Source organism: Lissotriton helveticus, chromosome 11 (assembly GCF_964261635.1).
Source record: "Lissotriton helveticus chromosome 11, aLisHel1.1, whole genome shotgun sequence".
Lineage (NCBI taxonomy): Eukaryota > Metazoa > Chordata > Amphibia > Caudata > Salamandridae > Lissotriton > Lissotriton helveticus.
This window is the reverse complement of record NC_136072.1, coordinates 910,215,170-910,231,791: the sequence shown is the minus strand read 5'-3', so window position 1 is coordinate 910,231,791 and position 16,622 is coordinate 910,215,170. Positions and strand designations below refer to the sequence as shown.

The 16,622-nt window shown below is 44.9% G+C and overlaps 1 protein-coding gene across 2 annotated transcripts in view; it reads left to right on the top strand.

The window, feature by feature from the left end:
- TPCN1 (two pore segment channel 1) overlaps positions 1 to 16,622 on the top strand; it is a 280,704-nt gene that overhangs the window by 72,618 nt on the left and 191,464 nt on the right. The gene's annotated exons all lie outside the window — the stretch shown is intronic.

The following is a 16,622-nucleotide window of genomic DNA, read 5'->3' as shown; positions in this document are numbered from 1 at the left end:
TTGCTGTATTTTGTAATCCAAACAACTGTCCTTGCTTTAGGGCCCATGACACACTGGCTACTCTACTGTCCGGCCACACAAATGGATTTTTTTTCCTGCGCACCAAAATGCCCAAGTGAAACACCGATGTGCACATTTATAAGTGGTGTTGGACGTGAAATACCGGCAGGTAAAATCGATTCTAGAAAGTGTTATCAGGGCACATGGAGAGATAGGTTAACCATTCTCCTCTTCCCTCTCTAATTTTCCATATTCGCACTGGCACTTCAAAAAACATTTACCACCTGCTCATTGATTCTGTGCAAAATTCTGCCTTAAATCTGCAACCCCATAGTTGGTTCCCATTTTGAATGGTTTTATTTGTAAATGGAGTAGTTAAATGCTGAGATTCTATCAGCCCAGAATTTCTGCCCCAGATTGCAGATTGCAGTGAGCAGAGTCCAGGAAGTGGTAAGGAGACAGACTAGTGCTGTCTCTTCCCAAGACAAAAAGTTGTTTAAAAAACGATTTTCATTTTCTGTGTTTACGGTCTATGCCTGTGGCTGTTACAGTTAAAAATTGTAGTTTTAGCCTGCCTGTAATTGCATATTTTATCACCCGTGTTGTGTTTTAAATGTGTGGTTTTCCCTGCCCATGATTACTTTCATTTAGTATGTTGAATTGTGGGATTTGCAGTCCAACCTCTGTAGTTTGTCCCCCTCATTCCTTGGTGACAAATCTGTTTTCCCTCCAAATTTCTCCTTTGCTCTGTGCTTAGGCCTGTGTGCTCAAACAGATTCAGAAAAGGGGGTGGTGATGAACAGAGTGCCTGAATTAAGCAGACCACTCTTACCCAGTCCAAAGATCAGGGCTTGATCCATCACCGTTTTTTAGCTCACTGCACCATCCCAGCTCAGAACTTGGCTATATGCAAATTAGTCTGTTCCTGTCCCAGTGCATGATGGGAACAGGGCAAACCAAACTACCAAGCCAATTCTTATACTGGGAAGGAAACAAGCTTCCGGGGACCGGTTTCTGCCATTTCAGGCGTCGTCGGCCCGGCTTGCTTGAATCCTGATGGTGCAATGAGCAAGGGACTCACATCTGAGTATACCCTTCCACGCTTATGGTGGACAAAATGATTCAGAAAAGGGGGTGGTGATGAACAGAGTGCCTGAATTAAGCAGACCACTCTTACCCAGTCCAAAGATCAGGGCTTGATCTATCACCGTTTCTGAATCGTTTTTGGCCACTACAGGTGTGGCAGGGTATACTCAGACATGAGTCCCTTGCTCACTGCTCCATCAGGATTCAAGCAAGCCGGGCCGACGAGGCTGAAATGCCAGAAACCGGTCCCCGGTAGCTTGTCTCCTTTCTGGTGAAGAATTGGCTTGGTAGTTTGGTCTGCCCTGTTCCCATGATGCACTGGGCCAGGGACAGACTAATTTGCATATAGCCAGGTTCTGAGCTGGGATGGGGCAGTGAGCTAAATAACGGTGATGGATCAAGCCCTGATCTTTGGACTGGGTAAGAGTGGTCTGCTTAATTCAGACACTCTGTTCATCACCACCCCCTTTTCTGAATTGTGTGCTCAAACAGTGCACACCCAGCCACCATTTTGTGCTCACAAGCCAGTGAGGCCTGCCCCCCTGCCCCCCTGCCTCCCTGCCCCCCTGCCTCCCTGCCCCCCTGCCCCCCTGCCTCCCTGTCTCCCTGCCCCCCTGCCCCCCTGCCTCCCTGCCCCCCTGCCAAACCTGCCCCCATGCCCCCCTGCCTCCCTGCCCCCCCCCCAGCAACAGGGATTTTCTACATCAGAGGGTGCTTCTGTGAGCTGCTTAAACTGTATTTACTGGTGCCTGTGCACTTCGTTTTTTGGCCAGCAGGGGGAGTAAAGCTTTATTCAAACAGTATTGCTAGATTTCGAGTTAGTGAAGCCTTTACCTGTTGAAGTCCAAAGTTGTGGATTGAGCCTGTCTGTCTCCTAGGAGATTCTGAACAGGAGCAAGCAGCTTCCAACTCCCTGGCCAGCAAACCTTGTCTGAGGTTGCTGGGACCTTATATGGTGTGCTAGTGTTTGGCACATGTGTACTCTGATTGGTGGTCATATCTGGTGTTTCTATTGGGTTAGGGTTAATGTCCTCATTGGCTGGGTATTTGAGGCTTCTGATTGGTTTCTCGGTCTGTGATTCAATCATTGCAGGGTTGGGGCTAGGGCTAGGGTTAGGATTTCTATTGGAAGTAGGGACTAGGGTTTCCTATGTTATTGGTTGTTGGGAGTAGGGTGGGACTAGTGCTAGGGTTAGACCTTTAATTGGAAGTAGCTATTTAGGGCTTCTGGTGTGATTGGTTGTTGGACCAGTTGTGGGACTAAGAGTAGGGTTAGGCTTTCTATTGGAAGTAGGGACTAGCTCTACCTGTACCATTGGCTGCTTGGACTTGTGTTGGGACTAGTGGTAGGGCTAAGGCCTTTATTGGATGTTGAGATCAGGGTTTTATGAACCTATTGGGTCCTTGGACTAGGGCTAAGATTGGCTGTAAGGTCCTGGTCTCCTATTGGTTCTAGATGTTAGGGCTAGTGTTGTGATTGGATAGTGTTAGGGCTAGGGTTTCCTTTGGCTGAAGGGGTCACCTGATTACTAGGGCTACAAGAAAGGCCAGGCTTAGGGCGTCAAGGCTAAAGGTGGAGAGGACAACGTAGTTGCCTGTATGAGCCTGGTCGGGACTAGGGCCAGAAATGCTGCCTTCTGACTCCTTCCCTCCAAAACTCTTCTTCCTACTGCTAAGACTTATAAAAAATAAAAAAATCCTTCACTCTTTTATCCCTCCACTATCCTTTTTCAATCAAAATTAACAGACTAACATGTTCACTTCTCAAATTCCATATTCAACTATACTAATAACTGAATAACATATCTACTACTCAAATTACTTCATATTTATACTATACTAATTTTCAACACTAATCCTTTATGGGTTCCGGAGTGGCGTGCTACTCGCCAGAAAAGCGCTTCAACACCCATCACAAGTGCTATATGAATGCAAAATCTTTCTTACCCTTTTATCCATCCGCTATCCTTCTCACTCCAATTAACAGACTAATATCCACCACTGACATTACTTCCTATTTCACCATATTAATTCACCACTAATCCTTTATAGGCTCCCTGAATAGCATGCGTCAACAAGCGAGCGATAAATAAATAAAAACCTTTGTCCTACTCTATCCTTCTGCTATCATTCCAAATCCAAATAACTGACTAACCTATCTACCACTTAAAATGTACTTGCATGTTTCACTATACTAATTAAACACTAATCCTCTGTGGGTCCCGGAGTAGCGTGCTACCCGCCGAAAAAGCGCTTCGACGCCTCGTCAGGGGTAGTAAGCGCTATATAAATGCAATTACAATACAATACAATTCCTCTCCCTCGTGATTCGGGTGGTTGGGGAAGAAAGTGAAGCTTTGATTCTATTTTCTCCCCAAATGCAGAACTCCAAGTGACCCATTTAAAGCAAGATTAGAAAGTCCTTTTTAGGTCTTGCATATGAGAGCGCATGTAGTGTCACTGCGAGCCTCTAGAAAATTGAAAAAATTAAAATTAAAAAGCTTATAACTCGCTCATTACGTACCATTTGTTGGCTTCCATGTCACTCTGATTTCCTTGCTTCTCATTGGTCAGCGCCTCCTACTTCCACATTCTCTTCTTGTGTTTGCTAATTCCGTGGAGCATGGATCAAGCACAGCTTCCTGTCTGTGGTTGTTGTCCTTCCACTGGCTGCACGCATGAAGAATTACATTTTTTCATTTTTAGTATATCGCTCCATAAGAGTGTATGTGTTTGCATGTTCTCTCTACCCCACCCTCTCCCATCCTTGTTGCTTGCTCCCTTCTCTTCCCACCCGCCTGCATCCTAGTTTCTTGTTTTAGTGCCTCTCACGCCCTCCTGCGGCCTTGTTGCTTGCCCCATCCCTACCACTCACTCCATTGTTGCCTCTACCGTCCTTCCCACCTCCTCGTGTCATTGCTAGCTCCCGTCCATCCCTATACCTTGTACTTCATCATTGTGCCTGTAATCCCACCTCTCTTTCGTCTTTGTTGCGTGCACTCTTTCCTCCCACCCACTCCCACAACCTTTTTTGCATGCCTCGTCCATCCCAGGTTGTTGATTGCTCCCGTCCCTCCGATCCCTTCTGTGCTGTTGCTGCTTGCTTCCACCCCCTCCTGCGCCGTCATTGCTTGCTCCCATAATTCCACCCATCCCCACCCTTGTTAATTGTCCCAGTCCCTCCCACCCCCTCCTGCGTACTTGCTGCTTCCCCGTCCCGTCAGCACTCGCCATATGCTAGTGCTTTTTTCTAAATTTTAGCCAAGTTAAATGTAAAGAAACTAAAAGTGCTATGACTCAGTCAATACTGGCTGCGCCATAGCTCTTTTTTTTCTTTACTCCGAGCCATATTGCACAGAAGCACATTTGTGCTGGTGTGCTATATGGCTCAAAATCTTTGACAGTTCAATAGATCTCGAATAGGCGAGACCTGTTGACTTTGCCAATGCTTGTTTTTTTTGGTTTGTGCCTCCTGGCTGAGAAAGTGTCAAATGAAACCCAGCGGATGCTCACACTTTACCCTTAGGCACCTTTGACCATCGTTGGGAATAAAGATGCAGGCTGCATTTTGTGTTGCTTCGAAGGCAGCAACAAGCTACACCACTACTCTACCTTATGAAGCTCTGTCAATATGTAAGGTATGGACGTTTCTGTATACTAATAATAACCATTCATATGGCAGGCATGCATATGGTTTGTAACGACTTTTTGATAAGCATGAAAAGTTATAGTTTCTAGCAAAGATTTGAATTTCTACTTTCCTGTTAAAGGCATCAAGTGAATAATTGACAGAACTAATTTACCAGCACTTGATTTTTCGACCTGTTAAACATGGATCTCTGAGACAAATTTATTTATTTATTAAAAGTTTTGTATAGCGGTAGCTGGACCCGAGGGTATCAGAGCGCTTTACAGCATGTACAGCAATGTGTCTTAGCGGCGAAGGAGGAATCCACATCTTGACATCTGGAGGGCAATCTACAAAATATAGACATACAGAATCTTGGGGACTCAAGGGGTGAGGGGTACTTAGATCATCCTCATTCAGTTCAGGAGGACTCAAGGAAGAGGGCTTTGAGTAAAGTCTTGAATTTCGGGAAGTGGGAAGTCATTCTGATGTGGGGAGGGATGTTGTTCCAGATCCGGGGAGCATTGCCCGAAAAGGATTTATTAGTAGTTTTGCGTTTCCGTGATTTCAAGGGAATGAGAGGAAGCGTGTTGGAGCTTCTAAGGTTTCTGGACTGGCCAGCCCTTTTGAGTTTCGCGGCCAGGTATTCTGGTTTGCCTGTGTGAAGGGCTTTGTGCGTGAGACACGCTGTTCGGAAGTTGGCTCTTTGTTCAATGGGGAGCCATTTCAGATCCTTGAGCGCAGGAGAAATGTGATCGAATTTCTTGGTTCCTGTGTCCATTCTAGCCGCGGCATTAAGGGTGGTTTTCAATGGGTCAAGGTGTGATTTAGCTGATCCGTCAGGGCTGCGATTCCGTAATCAATTCTGGAAAGCAACAGTGCTTGAGTGGCCTGTTGAAGGTCCTTTGGGGGCAGGAAGGGTTTAATTTTGTAGAGAAGTTTCAGGTTGAGGAAGGCGCTTTTGGCGGAGCTCGCGATGTGTTTTTTCATGTCTAGTTTGGGGTCAAGGGTGATACCTAGGGACTTGACCGAATCTTTCGGTTTGAGGGTGCCATTGAGGGCGTCGACGGCTTTGAGCCATTCTTCGATTTGGGGGGTTTCGTTTCTGTTGGAGATGATTAGAACTTCAGTTTTTTCTTGATTAAGCTTCAAGTGGTTCTGTGTGAGCCATTGTTGAACATCTTTGAGCGTGTCATTAAGTTTGAGAATGTCGTCCATAGAGGAGGTTTCCAGATAGAGCTGCGTGTCATCGGCGTAGAGGTGGAAGGGGATGTTTGAATTCTTAAGTATTTTGGTGAGGGGTTCCATGTAGATATTAAAGAGTTGGGGGGAGAGTACTGATCCTTGTGGGACTCCTCTACAGACTGGTAGGGGGTCGTATTCAAAGTTTTTGATTTTTATTTTTTGCGAGCGATTGTGTAGAAAGGAGGAAAACCAGTTAAGTACCGTCATTTCCAGACCTGCTCTTTCTTGGAGGACTTTTAGGAGCAATGTGTGGTCAACAGTATCAAACGCGGCCGATAGGTCAAGGAGAATCTGTGAACCACGCACTATCTTGGAGTACAAAGTTGTGATAATATGGTTCACCCGATCCACTGTTCTGCTGCAGGGACGTTTGTTCTCCATGCTATTTTATGCTGTTTCAAACCTGTGCAAGGGTCTGCGACCCCTTCTGTAATACCAAAATGCCTCGGGGTGGTGGGCTCAGTTAGTGGGTGCACCCCTTGGGTATTTAGTGTAATACATCCCCAAATTGGTTCAGTGTTTTAATATGTTTAGCCTTGTCGTCGACAGTGTCTTAATGCTCTTTCCTTGAAAAGGACTGCAGTCAGCAGTGAGTCACTGTTCCTCCTTCAGCACAACCTGTGGTCAGGTTGATTCACTGTTCTTTCCTCGATTAGCATTGTAGTCTGGGATGGTTTATTGTCCTAACTTGAATACCCCGCTCGTTGTGAGGATTCCTTTGCCCTTGCTGTTTTAACGCCGCTACAGGAGTAGCTGTCAAGACCTTTCCCAACCTGTTTGACTTCCAGCGTGAGGAGGAGACCAACTGCCCGGCCGCAGAGGAGGTGAGAGGCGCGGCCCCGGGACTACGAGGACCAGCATCCACCACCACCAGCTGGGTCCTCTTCCCGTGTGAGCCGCGCCCCCTCCCAGTGCCGCGCCCCCTCTCCCACAAACAGGACTTTAAGCAAGGCTACTAACGCGCATCGCGGGACGCGCGCGGGTCGCAGCCCGGAGCGAAGCCCGGGCCAAGGGCGGGCCCGTTGTTGCCCGTTAGTGACCGGTAGAGTCCGGTCCGGGCCACCCCCCTTGGTCCTCTCAGCCACAAACTCTCTCCATCCCAGAGCCCACAGGTTTGCTTTATATGTTAATCATGCCTACTAAAACCAGAAGCACCACAAAAAACAAATCCAAAACCGCCCTGGCTGTAGCCCAATTAACTGGGCCGATAGACCAATTTATCTCACGGACCACCGAGGTAATAGATCATAGTATCTCTCTCCTTGAACGAAGAGTGTCATTGGACCTCATGAACGCAAAACGCTCGTCCTTGGGCCTTTTAGCAACTGCAGCTTCCCCTATCCAGCAATTACTACCTATTTCTTCCCTTCCCGTGAGTGTGACTAATGCTGACATCAACACAGTCCCTTGCACTGTTGATTTATCTGTAACTCAGTCTGAGTCCGAATCTCCATCATCAGTCGACCTAGAGGCAACTCCTGACTTATTAGCCTGTCAAACACTCGAAGGGGCTGACACTAATATAGATATTTATCTTCGAGGAGTAAGGGAATGAGCCATTCCCAAACAAGGTAGCACGAACCCCCTTGACAACGCTGTAGACTCGATCACCATCCCTACAGGCCACGAGAGGGACCCTGGGAGGGAGCAACCTAACCAGTTAACACAACTCACACAACAAACAACGATAACTCCAATAGAAACCAACCTCTCACTCCCTATCACCCTCACTGAGGATATAGATAACCCCTGCAAAATCTGTAAAACTACATCTCACATACTAACCTCAATTAAAGATCTATCTCAGCAGCTAAAGCCCATACAATTAAGCATACAGAATCTGGAAGCCCAATTGGCAATTTTATCTTCCGCACATCCCAATACAAACCCACATTTTGTTAAGCAAGGGTTGAGAAACGTTACTCAGCCCTCAAAAACACCTCTCCTCTCACAATCACCTGTAGTAATAAAACAACCAAACCCGATCATCCCACCTTCTCACAATCCTAAACAAAATATCCCAATGCAAAATTTACAAAACGCAACGCTCAGGGCACAAAAGGCCAAAATAACCACGGAGCTCCCTCAACATACGCCTAGTATAGGCTTGATAAAATCAGGAATAACAGGGATTACACCAGGGAATGCAACCGCAAGCCGAATTACACCCAAACCGACGCCCATACCTTCCAAAACAACGGTCCTACCTCAGCTTCTATCTAAAAAGACCCCAAAAAGGCACCAGGAGTCAGGCGTCCAGTCCATCTGCCGCCAGAGGCTACCCCATACACAATCATCCTCACTGGTGTACCTGAATTAACGGAAGGTATGTCAGAAACTGCCTGGTCACTCAAAAATAAGGTCATGCAGTGGCTAAGTATTAATAGGCCACTAGAACTCCATCATTCCAGAGGGATCTCTTCAGTTCGTAGAGTAGCATGGGTAGGTGAAGCACCTAAGTCGATTCGTGGAGACTGTATTATAGTAACATGCAGAGATCCTTCTACCGTGGAGCACATCTGCTCATGGCCCTCACTGGAGAAAAAAGGTGGAATAGATGCCCAACACCTTTCTTTCTTCTATTCGCCAACGAATTTACATCAATATGTCCCATCCTGGAACTGGCACCATCCTCAAGAAGACCACTGGAAACAGGTGGGTTATACCTATGACCATGGAACGAGAAATCGACCTAGAGACTGGCAAAGGCAGCCCTGGCAATGCAGACCCTATCACCCACAGGAGGGTTGGCAGGGTTTTCCAATACGAAATCGCTTTGACTGCCTAGAGATGGTGGATTGACCGTTTAGGTCTCAACCAAAGATCCAAATTATTAACACCACTCCCTCACTAACAAATTTTAGGCACCAGCTACTCTTACCTAAATCCAGTAGCCAAGCTAAACAAATTCCGCCTATCTACACAAACACTAAATCAGCGTCCATGGCAGATACCTCCCATACCTCAATTAATGACACGACGGTTAGACCTTCCGTCTTTCCTAGGGTTAGGACGGAACCAAATTTCCATCAACAAAACGATCTGAGAGATCACGTTGACCCTTCTCTGAGCTTGACAGTGAACCCGACAGTGAGTTCTTTGAGGGACCCCCTTGTTCCGTACGCATCCCTTGATCCCAACAAACTGAATCTTTCCATTATATTCTGGAACGTAGCAGGACTATCCTCCATAATAACATCAGATGCATGGTCTGTTACAGTAAGGGAACATCAAATAATCTGCCTCCAAGAAACATGGTGCACGATCCCAAAACATCTAACGGGATACAAAACTTTTTTCACCCCAGCAGTACAGGGACCCATGGGTAGGCCTAAAGGGGGTCTTACGATTTACATCGCTAATACTCTCCCTTGTATATCCACAAAACTGTTAAAAGAATCTCAGACATACCAAATCATCCAGACAAATTTTACTAATGACTCCACCTATACTCTCATCAACTATTACAATAACGCTGGTACATCGGACTGTCGGTCAACCCTAGCAGAGATTGCCACATTCTTTACAACCCTGCAAAATGACTCTAATCAAAGCACAGTACACCTAATATGGGGCGGTGATTTTAACCTCCCTCTGTGCCCTAACCATAAAAGAGGAATTTGTGGGTTGCAAAATGAACATGGCAGTCCCATGCCCCACTTCGCCCACTCGATATGTGGAAACAAATTAAACGAGATCATATTCTCTTTAGACTTGGACTTTGCAAACGAACTACTAGACCCACATCAAGACTTTTTGCCAACTTTTCACGGAAGAGGCTTCCTAACAACCATAGACTACATATTATCCTCCCACTCACTGAAGGGGCAACTAACAGACTTTGCAACTGGGACAAATGTAATGAGCGACCACTATCCACTCACTGTAAGAATCACTACAAAATTGGTAAATGCTCACCCTGTAAAATTAAGTCTTTTAAATCAGCATTCGCTTACTATGAATAAACTGAATGGCTACACGGTCAAATGGGCCAAGATTGACCCGGTAGAGACGACACAGAGGATCCTTGAAAAATCCAACCATTGGATACTGGAATGCACGTCCTTAGAGACGACACCACAAACAATCGTTAGTAGCTTTCACAATATCCAAGAGACAATAAGTAAAGAACTCTTCGTCAAACTAAAGAACAATAAGCCCTCTACCATGAGATGGTTCGCCGTAGCCTGTCGGAAGGCCCTTTCAACCCTAAAAGAAGCCTTGCATAGACCCATAAGAGACCAAGTGGAAATTTCCAACCTAAGAAAATCATATAACTTAGCCAGGAGGGAACGTAAAAAACAAATCAAGCATGACCTATGGTCACAACTGCATGACAGCAGCCTAAGGAAGGACAGTGCCCTATTTTGGCAAGTTATAAGATCTCCATTTTTGGCCGACAGCACTGAAGGCCAACACCTAGACGTGGCAGTAACTGAAGATGACTGGGTCACGCATTTTTCCAAAACTTTTGGTCCATCCTCCGAAGTCACGGCAGATATCGGTTCAGAAGCAAGCGAAGTCCATATATCGACAAACAACTCCTATCCGATAAACATTCAATTCCAACTTAGTGAAGTTGTTAAAGCAATCAAGGCATCGAAATCAGGCAAAGCCCCGGGCCCCGATGGAGTTCCAATGGACATCTTCCTCCATAACATAGAATTTTGGTCACCGATAATCACCCGGGTTATGTCAGCAGTAACTTCGGTTGGGCTCTTTCAGTCATGGTCGACATCAACTCTCTTACCCATCTTTAAAAAAGGCGACCGCAACGACCCAGCCTGTTACAGGCCAATTTCCCTTCTGGATTCCATGGGAAAAATTGCAGGTCGAGTGCTCCTGGACCGTCTACAATCTTGGGCCCAGGAAAACAACATCATAACCGATCTGCAATACGGTTTCCAGAAGGGGCTTGGGACCGTGGAACAGGCTCTCAATCTAGCCCTCCTGACCGGGAAATATGTCGGCGCCAAAGGAGGTAACATCTTCCTCGTCTATGTCGACCTTAGCGCGGCATTTGACTGCGTCCAACATGGGAAACTCTGGGAAATACTCAGCAATCTTGGAGTGGACCCTCCATTAATAGTTTTCCTACGAGAACTCTATTCAAATGCCTCGGGGCGAGTAAGATTTGGTACCAGCGGTGAGTTGTCCCGCTCTTTTCCAATTACAAAGGGAGTAAGACAGGGTTGCGTACTGGCTCCCTTCCTGTTCAACCTTTACACCAATGGACTAGAGCAGGCCATGCTGGAAGGGAGCCAGGATCTACCCCAGATAAACCACCGTCCGATACCTACACTGTTATATGCCGATGATTCAGTCATCTTAGCCCGTACTTTGAATCAACTTCAGATCCAAATAGACCAATACGGCAGCTTCATGGACTCACTTGGCCTCAAAATAAACATAAAGAAAATTTTTACTATGTACATTGGCCCCAGGGTCAAAAACCATAGACCGATAACTGTGGACAAGACGAAACTGGAAAAAAACTCAATTTACCCCTATCTGGGAATTCTGGTGGATGACACGTTAACCTGGCGTCAAGCCATTGCCGCCAGAAACCTTCATTTTCGACGTGCAACATCGGCCCTGATCTCTTTTTCGAGAAAATTGGGGAAACCCGCGCCACACGAACTCTTGAAAATATATTACGCCAAGTGCCATAGTGTGGCCACCTACGGAGCAGACGTATGGGGATATGGCCATATAGACCACCTTCAAGTAACTGAGAATGGCTTTATTAAATACGTTCTAGCCCTTCAGCAAAGTTCCCCGATCCTCGCTTCGCACTGTGAGCTCGGTATGGAATATATTTCTGACACTATTCGCTCTCAACCCATCCTACTGTGGCAACGTATATGGACCAGACCTGAATGTCACTTAACACGCTCCCTCATCACAGACTGCTTAGCCTTATGTAACTGATTCAGAAAAGGGGGTGGTGATGAACAGAGTGTCTGAATTAAGCAGACCACTCTTACCCAGTCCAAAGATCAGGGCTTGATCCATCACCGTTATTTAGCTCACTGCCCCATCCCAGCTCAGAACCTGGCTATATGCAAATTAGTCTGTCCCTGGCCCAGTGCATCATGGGAACAGGGCAGACCAAACTACCAAGCCAATTCTTCACCAGAAAGGAGACAAGCTTCTGGGGACCGGTTTCTGCCATTTCAGGCGTCGTCGGCCCGGCTTGCTTGAATCCTGATGGAGCAGTGAGCAAGGGACTCATGTCTGAGTATACCCTGATCTCTTGCCTGGGTGAGAGTATTCTGCTTAATTCAGAAACTCTGTCCATCACCACCCCTTGTTCTTAAATATTTTGTCCACCCTAAGCGTGGAAGGGTATACTCAGATGTGAGTCCCTTGCTCATTGCACCATCAGGATTCAAGCAAGCCGGGCCGACGACGCCTGAAAGGGCAGAAACCGGTCCCCGGAAGATTGTTTCCTTCCCAGTGTAAGAATTGGCTTGGTAGTTTGGTTTGCCCTGTTCCCATCATGCACTGGGACAGGAACAGACTAATTTGCATATAGCCAGGTTCTGAACTGGGATGGTGCAGTGAGCTAAAAAACGGTGTTGGATCTAGCCCTGATCTCTTGACTGGGTGAGAGTATTCTGCTTAATTCAGAAACTCTGTCCATCACCACCCCTTGTTCTTAAATAGCCTTATGTAACTGGCATAAGATTCCATGGTTGACTTATGTACGGAACTTTTTCAACGACCTTGGTTGTAACTCTTACTTTGAAGATCCTGCTACAATCGAAGACATCTCCAGGAAACGCCTAAAATCATTGTGTTTGACACACCTGAGAGAGCTCCGAAATCAAGTTGAGATCATAAAACCATCAAACGAACAAATCTGTGCAATACAACCTATCAAACGCACGCAACCATATCTGTCCTACTTTTTGTCTAATCATGAGAAATTCCTACTAACAAGATTTCGTTTCAATACTTTTTTTCGGTTAGTCTCTTTTCCGGAACCTCAAAACTGGTCTCGTAACCTGATGAACTGTCCGTGTGATGGAATCTCCCCACAGACAACGATCCACGTTACATTGTTTTGCAAATATTACAAACTTCCACGCAAAACATGGATCATTCCGCTACTTCGAACCAGTGGCCATAGACAGTGCTACTCTGCATTTCTTTTTTTGCAGTCTTTAAACACACCACATGAAGCTAAATTCATAGTGACTTTTCTTAAAGCAACCATCACATTACGCCAAAAACTTTTTAATTAATCAGAAACACTTAAATAGTAAACCTTTGTTAAGTATGTTCCTTAAACTTGTATATTTTTTTAAACTTATGTTTGTGATGAAAATTTTTCTATGTACTTTTTATGATTATACAATTGATAATCGAATAAAAGTTATTGAACTGAATTGAACTGAACTGAATACCCCAATGGTCAAGCATGACTCACTGTTCTGCGTTCAGTAAGCAGTATGGTCGAATGGTTCCTTGTTTTCTAGAAGGTGATGTGATAGCCGCGGTCTGTGTCTGCCATTCTGTTACATGCCACGGGGAATGTCTCTAGGTCCTCTGGTAGTCCCTGCATCCGCTTGGTGCAGTGCTGGCCTCTGTAACACTGTTAACCTGGAGAACAGAGCATACTCAGCAGAAAAGTTGGACAGGTGTGGAGATGAGCAGCAGCTGTGGATGAGGGTGGTGAGATGTGTGACAACTTGGGAAGAGAAATATGAGATTGGCCGCAAACAGGGACGTGATTGGCAGGTTTGGAAAATGATGTGGAAAGGGCAAGTTTAACAGACCTCCATAATAACTGTCTACATCCTCTAATCCTGCAAACCTACTTCATTATTATAGAGCACATTTTTTTACAGGCGACCTAGAAAGAGAGGAAACGTGTACTGCTTTTGAAAAATAAAATGTGTCTTGCTGCTGCAAAACTATTTTAAGCACAAAGTTTTGTAATTTCCTTATTTTGGTTAAAAAAATGTAAGCATGGGCTAAAAAGAAGGAGGTAATGATAAAAAAGGGCTAGCTATACTGGTGATGCTCATGTAGTGTGTGTCAGAAAAACATATTAGTTTTTATGAAGGCTCTCACCCGCCAACCTAGTTGGTGGCATGCTTCATCATCGGGCCCCACCCGAGGCACCGAGTGTGCTTCTGGTGTGCTGCGACGGCTGTTTACAGCAGAGCGGATGGTTTTAAGTGAGTGTGTTAGGAGTGAGGTTAAAAAACTGTTCTGAGGGTCCCGTGTCCCGAGGGTAATTTATTCGTGGGCCCTTGGCAGTATTAAAAGCAAGGCTAGTGGATGTGGTAGGAGAGACTTGTGGTCTCCCACATCCGGTGTGGTCAACTAGTTTCAGCCAGGCCTCATATTAAATCTGGCTTTCTTCAGGACCTATGTGTGAAGTGTGATTTAAAAAGGAGCTATATATGGTGTATATGCGTCCCTATGTGAAGCACTCGCTAAGGTGCTGTAGCTGTAAGAGGAGGGTTTCCTCTAAGTTTGTACTTTCTGGTTCCTGAAAGCAAACTCCATGAGTCCCTGGAGGGGGTCCGAGTAAAGGTTGCACATTGGGGCTTTCTCAGGACCCGCTTCTTAACCTGCTGTGGCTAGTCAGGGACTCTGTCGATCAGCATTCTGGACTCCCGCTGGTGTCTAATTATCAGAAATGTCTGGGTATGGTAGAATTCCCTGGGTCGCTGCCGACTAGGGCCGAAACCCTGCACCTACCCACACAGTAAAATATTTAATTAAAAAAGCGTCTATTTTGTTGTGTGAATCTAATGTCTGCAGGTTGTGTTTTGAAGCATTTTGTGTCCCAGGTGCTTTCTCTTCCACACAAGTGTGATATCGTTTTTATAGACTAGTAGAACATTTGTTATTACCAATTGGATTTCTCTGCATTTGTGAATTCCAAATGTAAGTCAGTGTGCAAGAAGACATTTTGCAGAATGCCCTTTGAATCACATGATAGTAGGGTAACCACAAATGTAGCGGTTTACAAATAAGTGCTATTCCTAAACTCAATATCTTGTTTGCATTTCAGAAATGCATGTTTTTCCTGCATACCCATATTTTATTCTTTATATTTTACATTATGAATTGTTGTATTGTTGGTACGCAGTCACAAATCACTGTAAGGTGCATCTCAGTTGTTGGCTCTGGACTTAGCGTTTTTGGAAAACCTTCAAATCCCTTAAACTCCCTCGACCATAATGGTTTGTTGGATGTGCCGGTATATTGCTTTTGTAGATTGACCATTATGACAAGAAGTTACATATGAAAACGCCACAAATGGCTGACTTTTTCCTACTAATTTTCGTTATTTTTTCTTTTGATTCTTTGTGAAAACTTTGAGGGTTCGACACAAATGACCCCTTTTTGAATTCTGTCTACTTTTCAGAAATGTGTAACTTCCTTTGATCACCCCAGGTTTCACACCAGTTTCCACCACAAACTGCAAGTAGGCTCCAACAACAGCAATTAGGAAAAACAAACTATCTATTAGAAAATGCAAAAACGATGTGAAAGAAATCGTTTTTTGATACACCTTTGCTTGTTTGTAAAAGCTGGGAACTAGTGATCTCAGTACAGCAAGCCTTTTGTTCATGTCATTTTTAGAAAAAAAGACCTAGGCATTCTGTCACATCACATTTTTTCCTAATTTATTTTTCATAAAACCAAAATACAGATATATATATATATATATATATATATATATATATATATATATATATATATATATATATATATATATATATAATATAATATATATATATTTTTTTTTTTTTACCTCCAGGGGAATCTACAAACCCTGGGTAACTTTAGAATCCCCTGGCTACCTTATATGGAAACAAATCTATGAAAGTTTAAAAGTGACCTACCCTTTCTATGCAAAGAGGGTATACTTTTTGTTAGACCATTCCAAGATGGCCGCCGACTTTATGGGCTTTGTCAGTTCTTGAGCCACAATTCTACTAGCATTGACAAAGCCTATTCTAGGAACAAACCTTTGGAAAATGATTGATTGGCCTTGCGATTGCTTCTTTTGTAGTGCAGTTCTGTCTCAGAATTATTTTTTCACTGTAGTGTTTCTCAAACATTTGCCAGACCACCATTCGTTTTTTGTAATCTGGTTTGATAGTATTTACCAAAATAGTGGTATGTGGTCCGACCACTAAGGGGTTGATTTAGAGTTTGGCGGACAAGGTAAGTCCATTGGTATGGCGTAGTAAGTTACTTGCGCCGTACCAAGGGTCCTCCATCTGTCAAATTTAGAGATGTCCAGCAGCTCTGCAGACAACTCTAAACATTGGCAGGTACCGCTGCCATGGCGGCTCCTGTCAATGTTGTAAAAGTTTGGTTGCTGGCTCTGTCAAACATGACGACGTCAGTCAAACTTGTACAACTTTTTTTTCCCCCATAAAACTCCCAAAGCAGGAGTTTGTGGTTTGGAAAAAGTAAAAGTAATGACCCCCACACTGTGGGAATGGTGTAAAATGGTATGGGGGTAAATATTTCTTTTTACTGTCCCTCACAAAGGAAACAAACAGCAAAAAAAACATACAACCCTGTCCACTTCAAATCGGGCAAACTGGGTTATATGTGAACCTCTGACAGACTTAAATCTGTTGGGCCACTGAAGGAGTACGTCAGCGACTGACCTGGAGTAGAC